This window comes from Bubalus bubalis, chromosome 1 (genome assembly GCF_019923935.1).
Source record: "Bubalus bubalis isolate 160015118507 breed Murrah chromosome 1, NDDB_SH_1, whole genome shotgun sequence".
NCBI classification, from domain to species: Eukaryota; Metazoa; Chordata; class Mammalia; order Artiodactyla; family Bovidae; genus Bubalus; species Bubalus bubalis.
The window spans coordinates 164,443,279-164,466,060 of NC_059157.1; the positions used below are offsets into that span (position 1 = coordinate 164,443,279).

Sequence of the window (22,782 nt, forward strand, 5' to 3'; positions counted from 1 at the left end):
GCTTCCTGTCTTTAACTGTGACAGAAAGGACTGGCTGGAGCAAGCCGCATTCACCTCATACCTTTGGCCACATTTCATGGTGCGTTTCTGCCTGTGCCCAAACCTCTGGTGTGTACCATCAGTCAGTTCAGTTCAGTTCAGTCTAGTTGCTCAGTCATGTCTAACTCTTTGTGACCCCATGGACTGCAGCACGCCAGGCTTCCCTGTCCATCATCAACTCTTGGAGCCTGCTCAAACTTGTGTCCATTGAATTGGTGATGCCATCCAGCCATCTCATCCTCTGTCATCCCCTTCTCCTCCTGCCTTCAATCTTTCCTAGCATCAGGGTCTTTTCTAAAAGTCAGTTCTTTGCATCAGGTGGCCAAAGTATTAGAGGTTCGGCTTCAGCATCAGTCCTTCCAATGAATATTCAGAATTGATTTCCTGTAGGATTGACTTGTATGATCTCCTTGCAGTCCAAGGGACTCTCAAGAGTTGTCTCCAACACCACAGTTCAAAAGCATCAGTTCTTCGGTGCTCAGCCTTCTTTATGGTTCAACTCTCACATTCGTACATGACTCCTGGAAAAACTTATAAGGTCCCTAAAGGTCCTATAAGTTATATTTGACTTACAGGGACCTTTGTCAGCAAGTGATGTCTCTGCTTTTAATACTCTGTCTAGGTTTGTCATAGCTTTCCTTCTAAAGAACAAGCATATTTTAATTTCATGGCTGTAGTCACCATTTGCAGTGATTTTGGAGCCCAAGAAAATAAAGTCTGTCACTGTTTCCATTGTTTCCTCATATGTTTGCTGTGAAGTGATGGGACCAGATGCCATGATCTTAGTTTTTTGAATGTTGAATTTTTCCTGTACCTTTCTTCTTTTAAAGCAGGGTTCAGCATTAGATTGACAGAGAAAAATCAAGGAATTTGTTGGATTCAAAAAAAATGTCATGCTTATTTCTTTTCACTTCAGACTCAAAGTTGGCATATCCTTCAACTGTGAATTTAAGTTACAAGACAAAACACTGTTATATTAGCAACACTCATGATTTTGTCTTTCATACAAATAATAAATGTTTTGATATCATCACAGTGTGATTGTTGCAGATATTACCCGCTGTCACAGGTACTTTGAAATTATGGCAGTTATTAGACTTGTCACTATATCTTCTTATTTCCTGTTTTAATAAAAAAGGCTATATCATACACTTGACTTTTAAATATTTTAAACTGTATCTTAATATACAGTTTCCTTTTTAATCTCATGAATTTTATTTTATGCATTTAAAAATATTATTCTGAGATGGGATCCATAGGCATCACCAGGTAGAAAGGGGTGCAAGGCACAAAGACCTGGAGAAGGGAATGGAAACCCAGTCCGGTATTCTAGCCTGGAAAATTCCGTGGACAGAGAAGCCTGGTGGGTCCCACTTCATGGGGTTGCGTAGAGTCAGATACGACTGAGTGACTAACACACTCAAAAGCACAAGAAAGGTTAATATCCTCTGCTGTACAGCAAAGCTTCCCATGTGAATGCATGCGTGTGTGCTGAGTTGCTCTGCTGCTGCTGCTGCTAAGTCACTTCTGTCGTGTCCAGTTCCTTGTGATCCTATGGACTGTAGCCTTCCAGGTTCCTCTGTCCATGGGATTCTCCAGGCAAGAATAATACTGGTGTTGGTTTCCATAGCCTCCTCCAGGGGATCTTCTCCACCCAGGGATCAAACCCGTGTCTCCTGCATTGGCAGGTGGATTCTTTACTGCTTATTCACCAGGGAAGCCCTCCCATGTGAATAGCTTCATAATATATCTGAGAAATTTATGCTGTCAGTCCTCAGGATGGCAGCTTGCAGCTGGAGCAACCCCATACCTATTGCGCCTTGTCTATACAATCATTAACTTTATGTATCTTGTGAGATGAGAAAGGTTGGGGAGCACTCTTGAGTTGCTCATGACTGGACTCTTTTAACACTGTTCTTCCAAGAATACCACACTTTTACACATTGTCTCCTACATGGTGTAATTATTTTTATTTCAGAGAAAGCAAGGGAATTTCCCAGGCAAGAATACTGGAGTGGGTTTCCATTTCCTTCTCTAGGGAATCTTCCTGACTGAGGGATTGAACCTGCATCTCTTGTATCTCCTGCACTGGCAGGCAGATTCTTTACCACCGAGCCACCTGTGAAGCCATCTTAAATATGGGTAGCTCTAAAAGGATTAATTTCTTACCAGTACCCAAACTTCTTGTGACTTGATGACTTTTCCTTCATGTAGTCTCCCTTTTATTAGAGTCCCCAGTAGTATATGAGGTCAAATTTTCATATATCTAAGAGTCATACTCCATATGTCCTTTTCTACTCTCTCGTCTAGAATTTCTGCACATGCCAGTTTCTCCTCAGTTCTTGAACAATAACATTAATAGAATAAGGGGCACTGTAGTTAACTGGTTTGTTGGTTCTTTTTATAGACTTCCAAAGTTTTCTCTGCGTCACTTGCTGAGTCCCCAGCTTTGCAGTAGAAGGCTTTAAAGTAAATGGAATCCTCTCCTCTCTGCTCTTTAAACTCTAGCAAACAACAATGGGCCAAGGACTGTACAGAAAGTGTCACATTCAGATGAGTAGTACTGGCCATCAGTGACATTTTCTGTTTCTTGGTATCTTGGAGACTGAAAATCGCTTGGTTTTCTTTATCTAGGCCACAGCTGTCTTGGGCCTGATTCCAATCATTTTGATCTGGTGAGGATTCTTTTTGGCAACAGAAATGCAGTAGAGGAGGGGCTGTAATGACATGGTAGTGACAGCTGAAATGCATTTTCTCATTTTGATCTAGGTGAATGTTCTCAGTAGTATTGTTTGAGACCAAATGCTTATTCCTCTCACACATCTAGGAGAAGATTTTTTAAAAAGAGGCCAAGAGGGTTTTTTTTTTTCCTCCATTAAACTGGACAAGGAACAGTTGTGAACCAGTGTTGGTTAATCCATCAAATTATAAAAGATGAAAATCAATAAACAGAAAAACACAAAGTACCCCAATGTGCCCACATTGTCTCAAAGGAGTTCTTTCATCAGGAGAGGCTGCATCACAGTGGATATGTTAGCCTAATTATGATGTATTTCCTTTTAACCAGTTTGTATGTAATAATTGAACACACATCTTCATAAGAGGCTTCCCAGAGCAATTCATTAGTTCAGTAAAACAGTCTGAGTAATAGTTGGTTCATGCTTGCTTCATGATCATTTTGTTAGAAAAAAAAAAGAACAGCAGCTGTATTTCAGTGTAGATGGCCTTCTGAAACAGTTGATTTATCAAAATGAATTGATCTTGGCAGCTTCCTATTTGGAGCTTAGATAGAGAAACAAAATTAGAATTCAGTGCTGCTCACATAGCCAGAACAAAGTAACGTTGGCTCGTTTTCCACAGACATTATGGCTTGCACTGTGGATAGATAGAAAATTCAGAATTTATCCACCCATACAGATGAAGCCACACGTCTAAGTGACCAATAAATGGAGTGAAAGCATTCCCTGCTCTTCTCTGCTCCCATAGGAAAATTGGCAGGCCAATACCTTCTTTTAAACTTAGACATAATATCCTATCCCAAACCATGGAACAGTGATGGTAATATAACACATTCTAGCGTACTGGCAAAACAGTGCATTGAGAGAGTTAAAGGTGAGCTTGAAAAATGAGTGCCCCCTGCCCCACAAATACACAGTAAAATGGATTCTCACTCTGGCTTCCATAGGGTTGTACTTTGGAAAGATCCTCAGTCTCTTAGTGCATATCATCCTGATTTTTAACCATAGATCACAGCTTCACACAGCCGCATACATTCAAAACTTCTATCTGTTTCCAATCCACTTTCTCTTCTTAAAAACTGTGGCTTAATTCAGTTTAGCAGCTGCCTCCTTACAGCACATGCCTCCCAGATACACAGATTACATCGATAACTGGCCATCTGTGCTCAACAGTCACCCGTACCAGCTCCATATCTTTTTTTGGCTTCCCTTTCTGAGCTCTCAGTGGGGTACTTGACCCTCAGGTACTGGGCTGCAGTCGGAGATGCAAAGAGGTTTGGATCACATACAGGGGCTGCAGAACTGAATGATTCCATGAAAGCAGCCTGTATATGACTGTGACCATTTTTTTCTTTCTTTCTTTTTTTTTAATGCAGGGAGATTCTGCAAATACCTAAAACTTACTTTCCAGATCCCTACCTCATCGTGCCTAAGAGGAAGTGGATTTTCCAGCCAGTGCTCATTTGTTGTTAGCACCAAGCTTTTAAGGTCTCAATAATGCTCTCGCTCACCCTGCCAAGAAGAATGCTCAGCTGAATACATTATCAGCTTCCAGCATTTTTTCATTCTGGAGACTTTGTGGTCTGCCTAGCTATGTTACCTCGGGTGCCAAGTCTGTCCTGTGGGGACCAATTGGGGAGTTTGGCAGAGAGACAGTGAACTCGCTCACGTCCTAAAAAAGTCATGGTCACAGGGCAAAGGGAAAACAAACCAAATCCCCAAATCCCACGCTGAGAAGTCTTTGGTTTGCTGCTGAAGGCAGGAGTGAGAGGGCCATGCTTGGACTCTGCTTAGAGGCTGGTGTGGCTGACGGAAATGTGTTGAAGGTTCAATTCTGTTCGGTTGCTCTAGGCCCTGCCTTGGCATCTATCCTCCTCCATGTTAAACAACATTAACTCTGAAGATCTGCCAAGATTTGATGATCAAATGTATTCATGAATCGCACTGCAATGGATTTGAACCACAGTAAATTTGTTTCTGGAATAAACAGAGAAAAGACCAGAGGTTTGATTTGTATGTTATTAGTTTGCTTTCTGTGAGAAATAGGCATAACAGCACCTTTCTATGTGCAGGAGGTAGACTGGATAAACAAGTGATTATGCAGACTGAGAGCCTAGGATTGGAGGCACAGCCTGGCTCTGGAGCTCATCTGGGTTTCCAACTCTTGGTCCATGTTTTTAGGATAAGCGATGAACAGAGACTGATAATTACTGAGCAGTGGGGAGTTCCTCTTCTTAAAGGTCTTCAGCTTATGGGATTTTAGATTATTTTCAGTATTTCATCCAAATTCAGTTGATTAGTAGTTCTTGTTGCTGATTGATTCCTTCCACTCATGGCCACCCCCAGACTAAAATGTCTTCATGGATATTGTTTCCTACATATTTGAGGGTATCAATAGTGTCATCATGGGAAGGTCAGAGGGAGATTGCATGGCATGAGAACAGGGCACTGTGCTGGGGGAAAGGTCCCTGGGGTAGCTATGTGATGTTGGGTGAGCCCCTGAACTTTTCTGAAGACAGTGCGCTACTCTCAATAAGGAGATAATTCTTTTGACAATAAGATCCTATTGTGACCCTTAGACAGAAAAATCAGACAATGCCTCCCTAATGCTTTCAGCACATAACTATAGAACTACATTAGAGTTTGTAAATATTGCTACATGTATTAGCATCAACATGATATAAATAGGAAGTAAACTATATATCTTGGAAAAATTAAAAAAAGTTAATGTACTCTCTTTCAGCTCCTTTCCATTCTATTTCAGTTAATAGCTTTGCTATTCCCAGGAATTCTGAGACTAATGTTATTTTTTTTTTTCACTTTTTAAGGAATAGAGTTTTATCGTCTTCAAGTTCATATATCTTGAAATTGATGAGTTCTCAGATAGAGGTGGGTTGCCATTTCCTTCTCCAGGGGGTCTTCCCAACCCAGGGATTGAACCCAGGTCTCCAGCATTGGAGGCAGACGCTTTAACCTCTGAGCCACCAGGGAAACCCTTACAAAGCTTTAGGAGACCCATTTCAACCAGTAGTCTAGAACTTCTAGTTAGAACATTGTTTGTTAATATGGGGTGGGCTTAAAACATTGTCTGTGATATATAACACGACTTTGTTTAAAGGATGATAAAATTTAAAAAATGGTAAGAAATGTTCAAACATGCAGTGCGGTATAAAACATACAACTGATATCTACAAATTGTTATTGTTATTTAGTCACCGAGTCGTGTCCCACTCTTTGCGACCCCATGAACCGTATAGCCTGCTAGGTTCCTCTGTCTGTGGGATTTTCCAGGCAAGAATACTGGAGTGGGTTGCCATTTCCTTTGCCAGATATCTGCATACCCCTCTCTCAGTTTGAAGAAATGTTTTACCATGTTTGCTTCAAATCTCTGTCCTCTGTTTTTATTTTATTTTATTTTTTAACTTTACAATATTGTATTGGTTTTGCCATATATCAACATGAATCTGCCACAGGTATACACGTGTTCCCCATCCTGCACCCTCCTCCCTCCTCCCTCCCCATACCATCCCTCTGGGTCGTCCCAGTGTACCAGCCCCAAGCACCCAGTATTGCCTGTTTTCTAAAAAAATAATTTTCATTGGGATATAATTGCTTTACAATGTTATGCTAGTTTCTTCTATATAGCAAAATGAATCAGTTGTGTGTGTACATATAACCCCTCCCTGTTGAACTTCTTTCCCATTCAGGTCACCACAGTGTATTAAGTCGAGTTCCCTGTGCTATACAGTATATCCTCATTAGTTATCTCTTTTATACTTAGCATCAGTGTTGTGTATGTGTCAATCCCAATCTCCCAACTCCTCTTACCCTCAAGGATAATTTTATTTAATATTAGCAAGTATTGGACAAAATCGGATATTTCCTGGTGTAGTTGTCTTTAGTAGTTTATGAGAGAGGCTATTCCCAGGATATGCTTATTGTGTAGCATTCTCATTTAGCCTAGGGCTTTTCTGCACGTCGTCTCTTTCCTTCTCCCCAGAGTCCTATGTCAGCAGCAGTGAATGCTTAAGTAGGCTCTGTTGGGAAAACTCTCGGTGACCTTGGAAACGGTATTTAACCTTTCCATGGATCAGCATCCAAATTGCAAAGCTGAAGTGACAGCAGCTGCCTCGTTCACAAGTCTGAGAGTTAGGACTAAGAAAAGGGATTGTAAAACACAGCGCAGATCCTAAATGCTACAGACAGGTCTGGTAATGTTAATAACTAACCAGCTCACGCCTGGCAGCCATCACCAGACCCTTAAAGCCAATTCCTTAGCAGTAGTCCAGGTCACTTCCTTCTGGAAGTGGAAAAAAACTCAAATGACAAAAAGTTGCAGCAATATTCGATGACTGTCAACAGCAAAATTGTGGATTTGTTTTGAAGTGCATGTGAGGCATATGAGTGCTCTAAGAGGGTGTTTCTTCTGTGGGGGAGCCAAGGTCATGAGCTGTTAATATGACTCCTTTCACCAGCACCGAGTTCACAAAAGTCTCATAACAAGATGTTTTTCTCTTTTCTCTCTCTCTCTTTTTTTTTTTTTTTAGGAGAAGAAAACAGATTTGGCATAAGTTATATGACAGCCACAATGAGGCTTTCTAATGTGTGAAAGACATTGACAATCAGCCCCATGGGATTTATGTAATTTGAGAATATAGCTTTAAAAATCATATTATAGGAGACAGTACTTAAGATTAATACAGAGGCCATTTACCTTTTTATTATATGTTTTAATAGCACTTAGCAGCTTGATTTATGAAACAAAAAACTCTGACTACAGTGTCGAAAGAGGAAGACTGTGCTATAAAAATTAACATAAGATGGTGAAACGGCATCCCTCCGTTTTAGGAGAGAAAGTTGTGGAGAGTTTGCCGCAGCGTGTGGCTCTGGGTTCCCTTGAAGTTGATCTCCCACATGGGGCTAAAGGAAAATCATGGGAGGATTTCCCTGGGGAAGTGGAAATTGTGGGAAGACCAAAAGGAAACAATTTATCGTGGGGTGTGGGGGAAAGTGGGGGACCATCCAGACAGAGAGAACAGCATCTGTGAGGCCCTAAGGCAAGAAAGAGGTTGGCATGTCTGGAGCAGGTAGGAGAATAGTGCAGCTGGGGCATAATTAACAGAGTGAAGCATGGCAAAGTGAAGTTTAAGAGATGTGCATGCGTGTGTGCTAAGTCGCTTCAGTTGTGTCTGACTCTTTGCAACCCTATGAACTGTAGCCTTTCAGGCTTTTCTGTCCATGGGATTCTCCAGGCAAGAATACTGGAGTGGGTTCCCGTGCCCTCCTCCAAGGGATCTTCCCAGCCCAAGAATTCAACCTGCGTCCCCTGCGACTCCTACATAGAAAGCGAATTCTTTACCTCTGAGTTGCCGGGGAAGCACCCAAGAGATGTGCAGTTAAAATTTCTTATTAAAAAGCATAATTTCTTGAAGTAAGTCAGAAAGAGAAACACAAATACTGTATATTAATGTATATATATGGAATTTAGGAAGACAGTAACGGTGATCCTATATGTAAGGCAGCAAAAGAGACACAGATGTAAAGAACAGACTTTTGGACTCCGTGGGAGAAGGCAAGGGTGGGATGATTTGAGAGAATAGCACTGAAACATGTATATTACCATATGTAAAACAGATGACCAGTGCAAGTTTGATGCATGAAGCAGGTCATCCAAAGCCTGTGCTCTGGGATGACCCAGAGGGATGGGGTGGGGAGGGAGGTGGGAGTATGGTTCAGGATGTGGGAACACATGTCTACCCATGGCTGATTCATGTTGATGTATGGCAAAAATCATCACAATATTGTAAAATAATTATCCTCTGGTTAAAATAAATAAATAAATAAATAAATAAAACGTAGTTTCTAAAACAAAACCTGTTTATTTGGTGTATCAAAAGTTATTGTATCTATAATAAATTGTGTACATAAATTTTAACACAGTGATTCCATTTCTAAGGCTCCTAAGGACATGATATATATATATATATATATATATATATATATATATATATAAAGAGAGTTATGTCCAAGAATTTTTATTATGATTTTGCTAACTTTTAAAAATTATCCTTTTTAAGTTTCTATGGTTTTATTACTTATCCAGCTTTCTATAAGATTGATCATGTTTTTGTTATTTCTCACACTTTTCCCTACTGATATGGAAGTTTTTAACTCTATATGTACTTTATGTAACCTTTTAATTTCTATGTGCCTTCTTAAATTCTTAAATAGTACATCTGTATGGTCCTATGAACCCATGTAAGGCCCTTGAAAATCCTTAACTCTGAAATCTCCTACTCATTTTCTTAGTTTTTGTCCCATATCTTAATATCCTTGTTTTAAAAATCATTTCTGTTCTAGGTTCCAAATAGTTAATTCACCATTAGTTGTGCCTGACGGCAACCCACTCCAGTACTCTTGCCTGGAAAATCCCATGGACGGAGGAGTCTGGTAGGCTGCAGTCCATGGGGTCGCTAAGAGTTGGAAACGACTGAGCGACTTCACTTTCACTTTTCACTTTCATGCATTGGAGAAGGAAATGGCAATCCACTCCAGTATTCTTGCCTGGAGAATCCCAGGGACAGAGGAGCCTAGTGGGCTGCCGTCTATGGAGCCGCACAGAGTCGGACACGACTAAAGCAACTTAGCAGCAGCTCTACTGTTTGCCATTTGTATTCTTTTAACATGAAATAATTTCAAACCTAGAAAAGACTCATAGGAATAGGATGAAGAACTTTTCTTCCTGACATATTTAAGAGTAAGTGGCCGACGTGATGCCTTATCACTTCTGATTACTTAGTCTGTACTTCTTACAAAAGGACATTCTCTTACATAAGCACAATCGTCCAAATCAGGAAATTAACATTGATACATTACTACCATCTAATCAGACTCCTTTCAGGTTTTGCCAGTTGTCTCAGTAATACCCTTTGATTAAAAGGATTTAGCTTGGAATTATGCATTGTGAATAGTTGTCCTGTCTGTTTAGTCACCTTTGGTCTGGAGCAGTTCCTCAGTCTTCCTTGACATTCATGTTGACACTTTTGAAGATTACCACTCGGTTATTTTGTGGAATGTCTCTCAGTTTTCATACCTGTGATATCTCCTCATGGTTAGATTTAGGCCATGTGTTTTGATAGGAATATTACAGAAGTGATACATATTCTTCTCCTTGCATCCTATTAGATGGCACATGGTTTTGATTTGTCCCTCTACTGATGATCATAACCCTGGTTAGAGTGGTATTTGTCAGGATTCTCTACTGTAAAGGTACTCTTTGTCCTTTAGTAATTAATGAGGACTTTGGGAAGAAGTACTTTGAAACTATACATCCCATTTCTCATTAAATTTCCACCAAGTAGCTCTAGCATCCATTGATATTGCTTGGCTGAATTAATTATGACTCTGATGCTTGTGAAACTGTGATTTTCTGATTTCTTTATTGTACCTCCATGTATTCACTGGCAGTCCACTGTAAGGAAAAGTTTTCTTTTCTCTGTGTTTAGATACTCACTTGTTTATTTACATTAGCATTAGTGTTGTTCAGTTGCTAAGTTGTATGTGACTCTTTGCAACCCATGGACTGCAATCTCCAGACTTCCCTGTCCTTCATTATCTCTCAGAGTTTGCTCAGACTATGTCCTTTGAGTCAGTGATGCCATCCAGCCATCTCATACTCTTTCACTCCCTTCTGCTCTTGCCTTCAATCTTTCCCAGCATCAGGCTGTTTTCCAATGAGTCAGCTTTTCGCATCAGGTGGCCAAAGTATTGGAGCCTCAGCTTCAGCATCAGTCCTTCCAATGAATATTCAGGGTTGATTTCCTTTAGGATTAACTGGTTTGATCTCCTTGCTGTCCAAGGACTCTCAAGAGTCTTCTCTAGCACCACAGTTGGAAAGCATCAATTCTTCAGTGCTCAGCCTTCTTTATGGCCCAACTCTCACATGATTACTGGAAAAACCATAGCTTTGACTATACAGAATTTGTTTTATACAATACATGAATTTGTTTTATTCAATGGATTATTATCCTTTGCAATAATTATCTATTTTGATGCTCAAATTGTCCAAAAATGGGCTAGGGTTCCCTTTACGCTGATATCTGTGTCTTTGATTTTTTACCCATGATTCCCTGAGCACTTCATTACTTTTTGGCCCAAAGATGTTTCAAGCTCACCTTGTAGTAGTACTTTCCTTGCTCCACTCAGGAAGCAGCCTTTCTCCAAGAAGCCCTGTGGTTCCTTTTAGTGGAGAGTGGTTATTTAAGAGAGTAAGATCTGAGTGTTAGGTGTAATCATTGCTGTTATTCTCAGATCACTCTCACATTAGTTCTTTCTTCTTCTGTATGTATCTATCTAGATTGTTGTTGTTGTTTAGTCGATCAGTCGTGTCTGACTCTTTGCGACCCCATGGACTACAGCCTTCCAGGCTCCTCTGTTCATGGAGTTTTCTAGGCAAGAATACTGGAGTGGGTTTCCATTTCCTTCTTCAGGGAATCTTCCCAACCCAGGAATTGAAACCATGTCTCCTGCATCTCCTGCATTGGCAAGCAGATTCTTTACCACTGACTCTTTGCAACCCCATGGACTGTAGCCCTGCAGGCTCCTCTGTCCATGAAATTTTCCAGGCAAGAATACTGGAGTGGGTTGCCATTTCCTTCTCCAGGGAATCTTCCCGACCCAGGGATTGAAACCATGTCTCCTGCTTCTTCTGCATTGGCAGGTGGATTCTTTTACCACTGAGCCACCAAGGAAGCCCCATCTATCTAGATACACATTGTTGTTGTTGTTGTTGTTAAGTCACTTCAGTCGTGTCCAACTCTGTGCGACCCCATAGATGGCAGCCCACCAGGCTCCCCCATCCCTGGGATTCTCCAGGCAAGAACACCGGAGTGGGTTGCCATTTCTTTCTCCAATGCATGAAAGTGAAAAACAAAAGTGAAGCCACTCAGTCGTGTCCGACTCTTCACGACCCCATGGACTGCAGCCTATCAGGCTCCTCTGTCCATGGGATTTTCCAGGCAAGAATACTGGAGTGGGGTGCCATCGCCTTCTTCATAGATATATATATATATACTTCTATATTTACATCTCAAACCATTTATATTGACATCCATGAGTTCCCCTTATACTTTTCATTCCAGTCCACTTTATTTTTTTATTTTTTTGTATATGTCTCTCCTTTCTCTAACATGAGGAATCTGATGTTTCTCATACATTTATTCTCCATATATTTATTGCATCAGTCCTACCTATATGTGGCCCATTTCTCCTTGTATCTGTGTTCCCCACTCATTGGCCTTTCATGGACACCTGTCATACTCAGCTCCACTTAATGACTTTTGAATTGAAATGTTTAAATTTAAAAAATTGCATTGATCATATATTTTTTATTTATGAAAGTGAAAGTGTTAGTCACTCAGTCCTGTCTGACTCTTTGTGACCCCAGGCACTGTAGGCCCACCAGGCTCCTCTGTCCATGGAATTCTCCAGGCCAGAATATTGAGTGGGTTACCATTTCCTTCTCCAGGGGATCTTCCCAACCCAGGGATTGAACCTGGGTCTCCCAACATGGCAGGCAGAATCTTCACTGACCGAGCCACCAGGGAAGACCATTTTTGTATTAAATCACATTTGTACCTAATCCTCTGTTCTTGACATTGAGATTCTGTTCTTTTCTCTGTTTCTTTGATAATTTGAGACTTATTTTCATGTTTACTTGCAAGCTTCTTTTGGACTGCTCTATTATCTTCAGTTTTGAGGGTTCAAATGATTCCCTTAGTTGCATCTATTCACTCTGCTATAGTGTAACTCACTTTTATATAGGGCTTGCAGCTTTTTTTTTTTTTTTTTTACTGTGAATAATTCTTCAGTAGGGGTTGTTTACTACTGAAGCCCAGTGTCCTGGGTTGTGGAATTGTCTCTGTGGAGTCATTCCTGTGGAATGATTTTGTATTGGCCTCTTCCTAGGATTTATGAGTTTTACTGTTTTGAACAAAGTGTACTGTTAGTTTCTCATGTTGGGATTCCCATTCCTGGGGAATATGAGCCTCTTATCCATGACACAGATTTGGTGCTCTTCCTTCCTAAATACAGGTGATTCTTTTTCAACCTTATCCATTGTACATGATCAACTTCTTTATAGCTTTTCAAGGCTGGCAAGCAGAGCTTGTAGAATAGAATGCACAACCCTTCGTGGCCCCCAGTTTTATGCAAAGTTTAGTTCTGACTCTCATGGGTGTGACATCTCCTATTCTATTTCCTAACTTCATTAAATTACAGCCCTCAGCCCCTGGCCTATCTGATTCTAATACCCCTGGTGAGTGATTTTATCTCCTACTTATCCTTACTTTTCATTTTCTCTTACTAGGTTATGTATTAAAATCATTTTTTATTTTTATTTTTTTGGTGGTACATTGTTGCACATTTTAATATTTGAACAGAGAATTCTGTACTGTATCTAGTAATAAAATATTGCAAATGGCTTAAATGTTTAACAATAGTTTAAACTGCTGGAATAAATTAATTATAGTGTAGTTGTATGATAGAGTAATATAAAACTATTATAAATAATGTGATTGAAATATCAGGTAGAAGTTATATATAGGAAGTTTTACACTATAATATTAGGAAATGTGATACAAAACTATAGGATATTTATTATGTAAAAAATAAAAACATAAGAAAAATGTGTTTAAGAATATATTAGAATGTTAGGAGTAATTGTCTGGTTTTGTGGGATTATTATTGAATTAATTTTATTTTCTGTGGAGATAACAAAAAAGTAACTTTGATAAACATTCCTAGACCATCAAATTCCTCAAGTAATAATAACAACAATATGTGTAGACTGGCTGTGCCTTAAAAGTAAAAATGGTTTCTAGGAAGTTTAGTTGTAAGATTTTCCCTATATTTGGGATTGAATAAAAAGTTTTTAAAGTGAATAAGGTACTTTAATTTCAAACTATTGTGAACATACTCAAAGGGGTTTTATCACTTGAGTTTAAATTAAATTAAAAAAATTATGTATTTGGCTGTGCTGGGTCTTAGTTGCATGCGTATACACTCTTTGATCTTCATTTTAGAATGTGGGATCTTTGATTGCAGCATGTGGGATCTAGTTCCCTGACCAGGGATTGAACCTGGGCCTCCTCAATTGGGAGCATGGAGAGTTAGCCACTGGACCACCAGGGAAGTCCCTGAATTGAATATTCCTAAGGAACAATCTTCATATGATTATCTAAGTTAAGTTTAAATAAAACTTTGTAACTTAGCCAATCTTTGTTTTCAATAATGTACCAAGTACTAAATTTTGAATTTTAAACTCACTGAAATCAGAAACACTACTGCTAATTATTAGTTCATGGAATAGCATACATATTTGTACTCAGATTTTTATAGTTACCAATAAAAAGTTATCCTTTTTAAAATCAGCTGTATCATTAAAACCTGAGTCACTGTGTCCAGTTGGGTATTTTATTTTCAAGTACACTGATGGGAATGCAATTCTGAGTTGCATAGCTTTAAGAAAAATAACAAAAACAAAACAAAATTTATTATCCCTTGGCATCCCAGAAACAGATATAATAAAGAGATAGTTTCAGACACTTTACTGTCATTAGAGCATTTAATGTATTCTTTGCCTGTTTAACTTTTAACCATATTATCTTGCCTGGAAATGCTTACAACTGCAACTCATATTTCTAATTACTGTGTTTTTTGAATTGACTGCAGTCTCTGTAACCATTTGTGACCTGTTTTTTCAATGATTTCTTTTCCTTCTCTTTCAAATCATTCTTCTCATCAACCTTCTCTCTCCCTATTCATTGCTGTTGTTTCATAGTCTCTTTTGGGTGCTTTCCCCTTCTTATTATGCATAGAAAGTGATACTATTGTAGCATAATGGGGTAAACAGGCACAGCTACTTACTCCAGGAACCCCAAGGCTGAGAGAGCACTCTCTCAGGTCACCTGTTTCCTTTAGCACATCTGGACCCTTGGCAGTGGCCTGCCGATTGGGAAGCTTTGGATTATTCCATCTTGTCTCTGTTTCATTAGGATTTTGTCTATGGGGTCTCAACGTTCTGATATGCTTCTGCCATTTTTGCACCTACTAAAACTTTAAAACTTTTGAATAAGTAAACCAATACTTAAAATATACAAAATTATTGGATTAAATAATCAAACCCTCAAAGGCATATAGCTCTTAAGAATAGTCATCATCTACTGGTCACTAGTCTTCATCAGTATGTATAAGTGAATAGATGTGGCTTTCCTTAAATCACTGGGTGCTTATGGGTGAGTTGCCTTGAGTAATTAATGGAAAATATTGTCAGCTGAATCTTGAAATCTTGAGGAAATTTACTTAAACTTTTATAAATGTGCACACTTATTAGATGTCAGTTTTATCCTCTCCCCTCTCTTTGCCTCCCTCCTGTCTTCTCCTCCTCTCTCCTTCCCTTCCTTTCCCTTCTGTTCCTCTTTCTCTTTTAAAAGCTAGTTCTTTGAGCAATTTAAGGTTATGAAGAATTTATCACTTATTTTTTGAATTTCATCTTACAATATAGGAGTTATTTACTTATTTAATAAGAAAAGAATAGTTCCCCATGTTCAAAACCATGTTATTCCAGAAAGGAATGCTACACTCTAACTGGAATTTGTATAAAATAAAGAAAATGGCTCTTTTAAATAAAGGGGAGGCAGGAACACTTAATGAACAGCTTACTTTGTGCTAGGTACTGCCTTATCCTTTCTTATACACACACATATATATAGCTATTAATATTATTACATAATATAAATTGTTACAGATAAATAACATTTTGCATTTTTGCCTTTTTTGCCAACAAGCCACAAATGGAACTGATACCCAAGTACAATTGTGATCTCCCTTTAGTTTCCAGATGGAATAATCTCTCCTTCCTTTATATGGTTATTTATCTTTTTACTTTAAATATTCCCACTCATCTATCTTTTAATTAAATATTCCTTTAAATCCTTTTTCTGAATAAGCAAGTTTGAATTAATAAAATAAAATAAGGACTGAGATAGATAATCATGAAGGTACCTTTGGACCATGAATATTGTATTACTTTATAGTGATAATATAAAAAGCATCAGATATTCAGAATTCTCTTATCTTTTAAATTGAGAATGATTTCTCTTGTTCTTTATATTTTAATAAAAATGCTCACCAAACTTGAATTCTTTTGAGATAGTTCCTCTTCAAGGTTGAGTTCAGTTCAGTCACTCAGTCGTGTATGACTCTTTGCGACCCCATGAATTGCAGCATGCCAGGCCTCCCTGTCCATCACCAACTCCAGGAGTTCACTCAGGCTCATGTGCATCGAGTCAGTGATGCCATCCAGCCATCTCATCCTCTGTCGTCCCCTTCTCCTCCTGCCCCCAATCCCTCCCAGCATCAGAGTCTTTTCTAATGAGTCAACTCTTCGCATGAGGTGGCCAAAGTATTAGAGTTTCAGCTTTAGCATCACCCTTCAAATGAACACCCCGGATTGATCTCCTTTAGAATGGACTGGTTGGATCTTCTTGCAGTCCAAGGGACTCTCAAGAGTCTTCTCAAATACCACAGTTCAAAAGCTTCTTCGGTGCTCAGCTTTTGTCACAGTCCAATTCTCACATCCATACATGACTACTGGAAAAACCATAGCCTTGACTAGATGGACCTTTGTTGGCAAAGTAATGTCTCTGCTTTTCAATATGCTATCTAGGTTGGTCATAACTTTCCTTCCAAGGAGTAAGCGTCTTTTAATTTCATGGCTGCAGTCACCATCTGCAGTGATTTTGGAGCCCCCCAAAATAAAGCCTGACACTGTTTCCATGTTTCCCCATCTATTTCCCATGAAGTGATGGTACCAGATGCCATGATCTTTGTTTTCTGAATGTTGAGCTTTAAGCCAACTTTTGCACTTCCTCTTTCACTTTCACCAAGAGGCTTTTTAAATTCCTCTTCACTTTCTGCCATAAATAAGGGTGGTGTCATCTGCATATCTGAGGTTATTGATATTTCTCCCGGCAATCTTGATTCCAGCTTGTACTTCTTCCAGGCAAGCGTTTCTCATGATGTACTCTGCATATAAGTTAAATAAGCAGGGTGACAATATACTGCCTTGATGTACTCCTTTTCCTATTTGGAACCAGTCTCTTGTTCCATGTCCAGTTCTAACTGTTGCTTCCTGACATGCATATAGGTTTCTCAAGAGGCAGGTCAGGTGGTCTGGTATTCCCATCTCTTTCAGAATTTTCCACAGGTAGAGATTGCCTAATTTAAGATTATGGCTCTTCATGAGCATTTCACAAACTCTAAAATCTGTGGGCGCATTTTTCTCAGAGCAAAATGTATAATAATTTATAGCAAGTAATACTAGCTATAATGTGATAAAGGAAAAAAATCTTAGATAAGATCTTTGTTCATTGGAATGCTTTTGTTCTATCTTGAAAAGACATGTACAACTCCAGTTGTGAAATACTATCTTGGGAAGCAGATTCTACTTGGGTAAAAGTGAGAAATTATAGACTGAGGCTCAGGGGAATAATCTGGGGTGTTTTTAAAGAGCATCGACTTTGGAGTGAGAAAGACATGGATTCGAATCCTGAATTGCCAATTGTCTGGTGACCTGGCCTCATGTAATTTCCATAACTATTGACTCAGATTTTATCTATGAAAAGAAGAAAATTGTACTTGTTGGGTAGTTCTGAGATACCAGGTATATATATAGTTCAGTACCTGGCAACTGGTAGATTCCCCAGAAATAGCAGTTGCTGTTATTAGGATCAGGAAAAGTGAAATGCTGGGCTGGATGAGGCACAAGCTGAAATCAAGATTGCTAGGAGAAATATCAATAACCTCAGATATGCAGATGACACCACCCTTATGGCAGAAAGCAAAAAATTAAATAGCCTCTTGATGAAAGTGAAAGAGGAGAGTGAAAAAGTTGGCTTAAAGCTCAACATTCAGAAAACTAAGATCATGGCATCTGGTCCCATCACTTCATGGGAAATAGATGGGGAAACAATGGAAACAGTGAGAGACTTTATTTGGGGGGGCTCCAAAATCACTGCAGATGGTGACAGCAGCCATGAAATTAAAAGGCGTTTGCTCCTTGAAAGAAAAGTTATGACCGAGCTTGACAGCATATTAAAAAGCAGAGACATCACTTTGCTGACAAAGGACCGTCTAGTTAAAGCTATGGTTTTTCCAGTAGTCATGTATGGATGTGAGAGTTGGACTATAAAGAAAGCTGAGCACTGAAGAATTGATGCTTTTGAACTGTGGCGTTGGAGTAGACTCTTGAGAGTTCCTTGGACTGCAAGGAGATCCAACCAGTCCATCCTAAAGGAGATCAGTCCTGAATATGCATTGGAAGGACTGATGCTGAAGCTGAAACTCCAATATTTTGGCCACCTGATGTGAATAACTGACTCATTTGAAAAGACCCTGATGCTGGGAAAGATTGAAGGCAGGAGGAGAAGGTGACAACAGAGGATGAGATGGTTGGATGGCGTCACCAACTCAATGGACATGAGTTTGAGCAAGCTCTGGGAGTTGGTGATAGGGAAGCCTGATGTGCTGCAGTCCATGGGGTCGCAAATAGTCTTGACACGACTGAGCGATTGAACTGAACTGAATCTCTTGTCTCTGCAATGAGGATACCTGGATTATCTCAGTGGGCACAGTATAATCACATGGGTCCTTAAAAGTAGCAGAGAACTACCGAAGGGGATATTAGAGTGATATAATCTCAGAAGATTCAACTCAGGTTTGCTAGCTTAGAAGATGCAGGAAAGAGCCACCAATCAAGGAATACATGCAGCCTCTAGAAGCTGGAAAAGGCCAGGAAACAGATCTTACAGAGCCTTCATAAAAGAATAGACTTGCTGACTCCTTGGTTGTATCCCAGTGAGACCTGTGTATGACATCTAATCTGTAGAGCTGTGCTGTGCTAAGTCAGTTTAGTCATGTCCAACTCTTTGAGACACCATGGACTGCAATCCACCAGGCTCCTCTGTCCACAAGATTCTCCAGGCAAGAATACTGGAGTGGGTTGTTGTGCCCTCCTGCAGGGGATCTTCCCGACCCAGTGATCAAACCTGGGTCTCTTACGTCTCCTGCATCGGCAGGTGAGTTCTTTACTACTTGTGCCACCTGAGAAGCCCAATCTGTAGAGTTATAACATAATAAATTTGTGTTTAAAAGTTGCTAAGTTTGGGGTAATTTGTTATAGCTACAATGGAAAACCAATACAGCACTTGTTATTATTAGTATATTAGGGCTTATTTTGTCTTCTGTTTTTCTCTTTGTTTTTCATTTCTCTGTTTTCCCTCACTTCTGTGAGTATTTGAATTTTTTTTAGTAATTGCATTTTTTGTGTGGAAAGTGTTTCTGCGAGTATCCTATTACATAGCTGTTTTCGGTGATTGCTCTAAGGACCGCTGTATGTAGGCCTTCTCTCGGGGCACTGCCGTTGCCGTTTTACCCTCCTCCATTATAATTGTCTTAAATATTTCCTCTACCTACATTCAGAAGCACATCAGATAGTGTTAACACTTTTCTTTCAAAAGTCAAACATAATTTAGAAAACTTAAGCTGAAAAGCTATTGTATTTACCATATTTTTGCTTATTGTGTCTTTTCTTCTGTCAAGAGGTTCCAAGTTTTCTCCTATTTATGTTTCCTCTCTGTTTAGAGAAACTCCTATAGCCGTTCTTTTAGAGTAGAGTTGCTGGTGATCAAACTCTGTTTACCTTCATCTGACAATGCCTTGATTTCCCCTTAATTTCTAAAGGATGTTTTCAGTAGGCATAGGGTTTTGGTTTGACTTTTTTTTTTCTTTTAGTGCTTGAAAAATGCTTTGCTTCTTCCTTCTGGCCTTTGTGGTTTCTGATGAGAAATTTGCTATCATTCAAATGATTTTCCCCATATGTAAGGCTTTTTTTCCCCCATGGCTACTTTGAAGGTTTTTCCTTTGTCTTTAATTTTCAGAAGTTTCAGAAGCTTTTGGCATACATTTATTTAGGTTTACCCTGGTTAAGGTTTGCTCAGCTTCTTGAATCTATAAGTTTATAGCTCTTGCCAAATATATGGAAAGTTTTTAGCCATGATTTCTTCGAGTACATTTTCATCTCTGCCCTCTTTCTCTTGTGTCCTTCTGGGCCCCTGGTGACATTGATGCTAGATCTTCTATAATAGTCTCCCAGCCTCCTGAGGCTCTGTTTATTTAGTATTTTTTCTAATTTCTCATTATTTGGGGTAAGTTCTATCATTCTGTCTTCCATTTCTCTGCTTCTCTCTTCTGTGTCCTTCTGATGGGATGAGCTTTCCAAAATTGCTGCTGCTCGTGTTTGTATCCTCCTTCTGAATCCAGTTGCCTCCTGCCTTTTGGAAGCTCTTGAAGATCAGACAGTGAGGCCTGGTGTGCTGCAGTCCATGAGGTTGCAAAGAGTCAGACACGACTCAGGGACTAAACAACAAAGATCAGCAAGTGAGTGTGAGCCAGGCTCCTTTCAAATGATTGCTTCTTCCCTGGATCCTGGAGGATGTACATCTGTTAAGAGTGGAGTCCCTATTTGCCACAATCCTCTGGCTGTCCTGAAAGTAAACCCTGGTGGCCTTCAAAGTCAAACATTCTAGGGGCTCATCTTATTGGTGTAGAACCCATAGGCTGGCTAGTCCTTCCTGGGGCTTGGACCCCTTGCTCCTTGGGGAGAACCTCTGGAATTGTAATAATTCTCCCATTTGTAGGTTGCCCACCTTGTGGTATGGGTCTTGACTATACCACATCTCCATCCCTCTTACTCACCTCATTGTGTTCCTTTTTTATATATTTAGTTATTGAAGGCCTTTTCTGCTAGTCTTCAGATTGTTCTCATTGCTGATTGCTCCTAAATATTTGTAATTTTGGCGTTTGAGTGAGAGGGTGAACTCGGGATCTTTCTTCTCCTCCATCTTGGCCATTCCCTCTGAATACTGCTCATTGACGCATTTCTACCAAGGCTGCTTTAACATCATTGTCAGATAATTCTCTTTGTCATCTTAGGGTTGGCAACTATTTTTTTGAATTTGATTTCAAATTCTTTTTGATCTTTGTGTGATGAGAGATGTTTATATTAGAATCTGGACATTTTGCACTCTATATTGTGAAACTCTGGACCTTAAGCCTTCTGTTTTATCTGGCTTTCTCTGATGCTATGTGAAAGGAAAGGATTGTACCACTTTGTTGCTACCAGACAAAGTTAGAAGTTCAGGTTCCTCCTTCAGCCTCTTTTAACACCTGAGTGGGGAGATGCTTTCCAATTGCTCAGCAGGGGTGGGAGTTCTGGCTTACTGTGTAGTCTCTACTGAGACCGCACCAGGGATGGCCTTGATGTAGGGAAATTCCTGACCTTCTCCCAGGCCTCCCCCCATATTACTATAGTGGAAAGAGGAGGGGTGCCTGGTTACTACTGAGAGGAGGTGGAATTTCAAGCACCCAGTGGTCTTCACCAGTACCGTGGGAAAAGCTTTTTTTCTTGTACATTGGAGACGAAAGTCCTAGCTTACTACTTAATGCTCTCTGACTCCACACTGGCAGGGGTGTTGGGGCCTCATTACAGCCTCATGAGGGTAGAAGTCTGGGCTCCACACTTGGCTTTTGCTGGTGTGGGTGTGGGTGAGGCCACAGTTTATTCTGTGGTGTTTGTCCGCAGTGGAGCTGTTATTATCTAAACATGTTCTGTCTTTTTAGGTTACTCCTTCCCTGGTCCTTTGCCTAGAAAAAGCAGGCTTTTGTTGGAGCTAATTTTTGTTTGTGACCACTGGGTAATTCTAAGTTGTCATATTATTATTTTTAGGCTGTGTTGCACATGCGAAATCTTATTTCCCTGACCAGGGATTGAACCCGTGCCCCTGCAGTGGAAGTGTGGAGTCTCACCCACTGGACCACCAGGGAAGTCCCAGATTGTTATATCATTTAATTCCAAGTCTGATATGTATGAAGCAGAAAGTAAACCCAGGAACTCACCATTGTCTGTCTTAGGGTCCCTAGCTAGTCTGCCACCTTCTCTCTGTCTTTCAGTCTTTTTTTTTTTTTTAATATTTGTTTATTTGGCTGCATCAGGTCTTCATTGTGGTGCGTGGGCTTAGGTGCTCTGTAGCATGTGGGATCTTAGTTCTCTGACCAGGAATCAAACCTGTGTCCCCTGCATTGCACAGTAAATTTTTACTCACTGGACTACCAGGGAAGTCCCAGAGTCTTGTTTTTATTTTATATATAATGTTTAGAGTTTTAGTTGTACTCAGTAGGTAGAATATGAAAATGTACCTCTGCTCTTGCTTTCTAGAAGTTGAAATCACCAGGGGCTGGTGGCTCAGATGGTAAAGCGTCTGCCTGCAATGTGGGAGACCCGGGTTCAATTCCTGGGTCAGCAAGATCCCCTGGAGAAGGAAATGGCAATCCGCTCCAGCACTCTTGCCTGGAAAATCCCATGGACGGAGGGGCCTGATAGGCTACAGTCCATGGGGTTGCAAAGAGTTGGACACGACTGAGAGACTTCACTTTCCTTTCTTTCCTTGCTATCTCTACTGTACCAAATGCATACAAGGCACCAAGCACTTCTTTGTTTGTTTGTTTGTTTTTAATTTATTTAATAATGAAGGATAATTGCTTTAAATAATTTTACTGTTTTCTGTCAAACCTCAACCTATGAATCAGCCATAGGTATACATATATCCCTTCCTTTTTGAAACCTCCTCCCATCTCCCTCCCCATCCCACCCCTCTACGTTGATACAGAGACCCTGTTTGAGTTTCCTGAGACATACAGCAAATTTCCGTTGGCTATCTAGTTTACATATGGTAATATAGGCTTCCATGTTACTCTTTTGATACATCCTACCCTTTCCTCCCCTCTCCTCATGTCCATAAGTCTATTCTCTATGTCTGTTTCTCCACTGCTGCCCTATAAATAAAGTCTTCAGTACCATTTTTCTAGATTCCATATATATGTGTTAGAA

General features: G+C 39.9%; 1 long non-coding RNA gene across 1 annotated transcript; it reads right to left on the reverse strand.

Moving 5' to 3' along the window:
• Positions 1-2,912: 2,912 nt before the first annotated feature.
• Positions 2,913-3,950, reverse strand: LOC123466001. The gene is made up of 2 exons (XR_006641289.1): positions 3,711-3,950; positions 2,913-3,321 (listed from the first exon to the last, which is right to left on the reverse strand). It is a non-coding gene; the product is annotated as an uncharacterized LOC123466001 (long non-coding RNA).
• Between the last annotated feature and the right edge of the window lie 18,832 nt (positions 3,951-22,782).